This window comes from Miniopterus schreibersii (assembly GCF_964146895.1).
Source record: "Miniopterus schreibersii genome assembly, chromosome: 2".
NCBI lineage: Eukaryota > Metazoa > Chordata > Mammalia > Chiroptera > Miniopteridae > Miniopterus > Miniopterus schreibersii.
In genome coordinates this window covers 133,130,672-133,135,626 of record NC_138102.1, presented here as the reverse complement: position 1 = coordinate 133,135,626, position 4,955 = coordinate 133,130,672, and the positions used below count along the sequence as shown (strand labels likewise).

The 4,955-nt window shown below is 43.1% G+C and overlaps 1 pseudogene across 1 annotated transcript; it reads right to left on the bottom strand.

Annotated features, from left to right (window-relative positions):
- Window positions 1-2,781: 2,781 nt before the first annotated feature.
- On the bottom strand, window positions 2,782-3,471 carry LOC308552527 (large ribosomal subunit protein uL1 pseudogene; annotated as a pseudogene). Its single transcript has one exon. The product of its transcript is annotated as a large ribosomal subunit protein uL1 pseudogene (transcript).
- Between the last annotated feature and the right edge of the window lie 1,484 nt (window positions 3,472-4,955).

The following is a 4,955-nucleotide window of genomic DNA, read 5'->3' as shown; positions in this document are numbered from 1 at the left end:
TTTAGTTAGCAGAGAGGAGAACGCAGCTGAGGGGCAGCATCTGTTCCTGGAGGACAGCCCTTAGGTGGTGGAGAGGACGGCTACGCTTTTCTGACTGTTACTATGAGCCGGATACTGTGCATGTATCATGGCAAATCCACACAGTTACTCTGAAAGGTGGGTGTACAGAGAGGAAGATGAGGCTCGGGCTGGTTAATAATGTGCTCCAAGCCACTCAGCCAAGAAACGGTGGGGCTGGGTTTTCATCTCCTTTTCTTTCCTTTACTCTTTTTAAAATATGTTTTTATTGATTTCAGAGAGAGGAAGGGAGGGGGGGAGAGAGAGAAACATTAGTGATGAGTCATTGATCGGCTGCCTCCTGCACGGCCCCTGCTGGGGATCGAGCCCACAACCCTGGCATGTGCCCTGACCGGGAATCGAACCGCAACCTCCTGGTTCACAGGTCAACGCTCAGCCTCTGAGCCGCGGCGGTCGGGCCCCTGCTCCTTTCACTAACAGCCTGCACGAGGCAGCACACATGGGAGAGAAGTGGCGGCTAAAAGGGAAGTTAGAGGTCTACAGAAGTCTTTGTTTCACAGAGGAGCAAATGAAAGCTTTTGAAAATGGAATATGTGAAATCAGAATTATAAGAGCCTTTGGGTAAATGAAAATTTGTTTATTCAAATTTATCTGTGTTTGGTACAGTGCATTTTCTATGCCATGAAATGCTTACAATGTCTTGGGAGGCAGTGGTTTACAAAGGCCATTAGCTGGCTTTATTAAGATGAGGACAATGGTCTCAAGTCAGATTATGATTTGTTAAATATTCTGAGCTTTCTCACCCATGGTCTAAGGAGATAAGAACTGTTAAGCGTAAACAGCATATATTCTTTTTTTTCTTTTTTTTAAAATATATCTTTATTGATTTCAGACAGAGGAAGGGAGAGGGACAGAGAGAGATAGAAACATCAATGATGAGAGAGTCATTGATCGGTTGCAGCCCACAACCCGGGCATGTGCCCTGACTGGGAATCGAACCCTGATCGCCTGGATCCTAGGTCGACGCTCAACCGCTGAGCCATGCCCTGCTGGGCACAACATATATTCTTATGTGTTAAAAAATACACATCTCAATTTCTTTGCATCCACAGATATTACGTTTTTAAAAACAGCTTAAATAACCATAAAATGTCATAAAATATGACTAAACTAGAAGGTAGAAATATTTTATCAATTGGACCTGTTGTCAGTCATTTCAGATCTCTAACTACTCAAGTTGAATTCACTGGGATACTTTTGTCATTTTTTTCCTTTCCTGACTTGAATTACATTTTCTCTCTCACTGACTATAACATGTCTTGGTTTAACTTCTGATGGCTACTATAGTTGTTATAATTGATGTTTCCATACTGCAGCTGTTTTTGACAAGCTTAAATTAAACAGAAACACATCTGACAGTTTCTAAATCTAAACACACTATTAAGTTGCATTCTTGCATAGAATACAAAGTGAGTTACTGGCAGAATGGGACTATAATTGTGGTAGGAGATCTGTCATGAATTTGCCTCCACAGAAAACTAGTTCTGTGTTTAATTTCTATAAAATAAAATAAAAAAGACACATACCACTCTAAAGCAAGGCCATCATTTTAGGCAGCAGCCTTTCATTGGCTTATGCACTTGGCCAATACATTTAGTTACCTGGGAGTACATTTTCCAGCTAAATCATGTTGAAAAGCTCATCGGGAAGTTCCATTATTTAAAATTTGACATTTTAAACCCTTGTTGAGTTTTAACGGCTACAGTGGAAAAGTAATTGCTACTTTCAAGCTAAAGGAATCTTTTTGAGCTTTGACTGTTAAATTGATTGTGGGAGGGACCAGCACCAGAACTATTTTCTGAGGAAAGATAGGCCCTGCCTATGGGGGCTTCCTTGGCCATTTCTGTGGCAGAGATGTGGTGGGTCTCCAGAAAGGGCACTCGTGAGTCCTGGTTAAGCATTTTGACTTCCACAAGATTGTTATGTTTTTCTCAGCTGCTTGTCTAATCCTCTTGAACTGTCCTTTTGATGAATAATGACTGCAGGCTCCTGATGATCGTCTCTCAAAGCAGTATCGTGAGGCCACCCGCCCATTGATTCTCCCGGTATTCTGAATTCTAGCCTGAATCAAGCCAAATCACGAGGGATCGCATGGTGCTGGCCCCCGTGGAGTTGTCCTCTCTTGGAGGCTGTGCTCTTGCATCTCATTGGGATAGTAAATGGCTACGGGCTGGTCACTGTTGAATTTATAGCTCACTAGGAAGGCTTTTCGTTTCCATTTTGCATAAATTTTTTTTTCGACTCTGGCTTTTGTGGGTAACAACGTCAATAGCAGAAACCAGGGAATTTTGCTTTATGACCTCAGCCTGCTGACTGGGACATGCCTGTGAGTAATTTACAGTGGGTGGGTTTGTGACAATGGGATGCTTATGGAACTATGGTCCATCGCTTTCTACTCAAAGACCTTTCCTCGTGGGTGTCGCTCAGTTTGCTTAATATCTCCTCCCATAGCCCTCTTCCTGGGTTGCTTCCACAGCCTCCATTGCTCCATGCGGCCACCCCTTCTCACAGGACAACAGAATTCTGGCCTGAAGTCCTTCTTTTTTTCAGGTTTCTCCTGAATCTTAATAGTCTCTCTATCCACTCTAGCTCCCACTGACTTCTCAAGAGGGAAAGCAGAACACTGGTCAGGAGAGGGGAGGAAGTGGTGGATGCTTCAGCTCCATTCAAAGGATCTAAAAGTCAGTCAGACACATCTCACCATCAATCTTTTCTTTGGTAGCAGTCTGGTTTATTAAGCTGCGCCTTAGTACAGGTCTGGGGCTTTCCTACAGTGCTCCCGATGTATAAAGCCCGGACGTTCTGCCAGTTCCTTTTGAGCAATGACACCAGAAATTGACAGCGAGGTGGATGTTGAACACAAGCTCATCACCTGTCACCTTCACGTGGCTAACAGCCACTGCCCCACACAGCACCTTCTTCACTGGGAGCTTGATCGTGGATTTCACTTCATCGGCTCTGGCCCCCAGGCTCTCACTGTGGGTCACAAGGAAGGGAACCTGGCAGCCTTATCCAGGCTTGCGCCCCGGATGCGTGGGATCTGCTTGGTCGGAGACTGAAGCCAAAAAGGCACCATACTTCTTGGCCAGCCTCCTGACCAGTTTCTTATGCTCGTTGAGTTTCTGCAGTGCCTCTATGTCCCTGTGGGGGACATCCACGGCCTTGGCCTTGTCACAGTGCTGCTGGGCCCCCAGAGCACACACGAAGAACTTGGGGCAGGGAGTGGATTTAAGCCTGAGGGTGCCCGGGAAGTGCGTGTCCTTCTGAGGGTCAGGGGTCTTCAGGCTGATCTGCACCTCCACGATCTTCAAACACGTCCATGCTCGTGCTGGTTCCCACACAGGACTTCCCGCACTGCCTGTAAAGGGTGTCGCAGGAGACTTTGCTGCTCATGGTTCCTCATTCTGCAAAAAACTAAAAAGAGCTCACTGTCCATCTTAACTACTCACCATGTATAGATGACGTCAATGTACACTCCAAGCTGAGCTGAACCAAGCCCAGTTCAGTCTAGGCTCACTTCCAGGCGAAGATAAAAGATTATAAATTCATATCCTTTCTGTCCCAAATTTCAGCTCTACATCTCTTGAAACTAGTTGTTCAAATACCTTGAGGCCTTTGTCCAAGAAAACCTCTATAAGAAAAGTTATAAAACTTAATTTAAAAATATAAAAGCGATCCTAAGTAAATGGAGAGACATAGCATGTTTATGGGAAGGAAGATAATATCATAAAGATGCTAATTCTCCACAACTTAAACTATAGTTTCAAAGCAATTGAATCAAAATCATGGAACTTGCTAAGCTGATTTCACATTTTATATGGAAGAATAAAGGGCCCCAAATAGCCAAGATTCTTCTGAAGTACCACGTACCAGAACTCAGTGTGAAGCTGTGATTAAGACAGTGGTGTAACAGTATTAGGGTAGATATGGGGTAGATATTTACATAGTATCAAAGTACAGCAGGTCCTCGAATAATGTTTAGTTGTAACATTGATGAGATACCATAGGCACTTCACTCTTGTTTAAATTGATTAGCCAGTGGTTTAATTTGTTTTGCTATCTGTTGTTCTGCTTAAAGTCACAGAACCTGTTGATGACATTGAGCACTTACTGCACCCCAAATGCTCATTTATTAGATATTAATAAGCTCAAAATACTTATTGCATAACTTTATAGTAGACAGATTTCGCAGACACCAAATTAACCAGTTCATAGAAGTTAACTTCACCAGGGATGGGGCAAAGCAACATCATGTGTCTCCATATAAAATACACTGAGAGACACAGAATCACTTCTGTGGTGTTCTGGCCCAAAATGCATAACCTAAAGCTAATTATGAGGCAACACCAGACAAATGCAAAATGAGGGACATTCTACAAAGTAACTGACCTGTACTTTTCAAAAGTGTGGAGATCATAAAAGACAAAAGACCAAGGAACTGTTCCAGATTGAAGAAGACTGAAGAGACAGGACATGCTGCAGTTACATGCGGCATGTGATCCTGGGGGACCTCCGGGCCCAAGAAAGAAACTTGGGACAGTTGGCACAATTTGAACCGAGTGTGTGAATTTGATAGCAGTATTATATTGATGCCATTCTCTTGATGTTGATGATTGTATTTGACTACTAAGAGCCTATCTTTGTTTTTAGGAAATACACACTAAAGTATTGATAAGTATTGGGATGTCATGTTTGAAACTTACTCTGTGAAATAGTTCAGAGAAAAAAATTACACATGCATACACACACGCAGGAAGAGAGAAGGAAGGAGAGGCAGAAACAGAGAGGAGAATGAGAATGGTGAGGAAAATGTGATAAAATGTTAACAGCTGTGAAGTGGGTGAAGGATACATACTATAGAGATACTTTGTATTTTC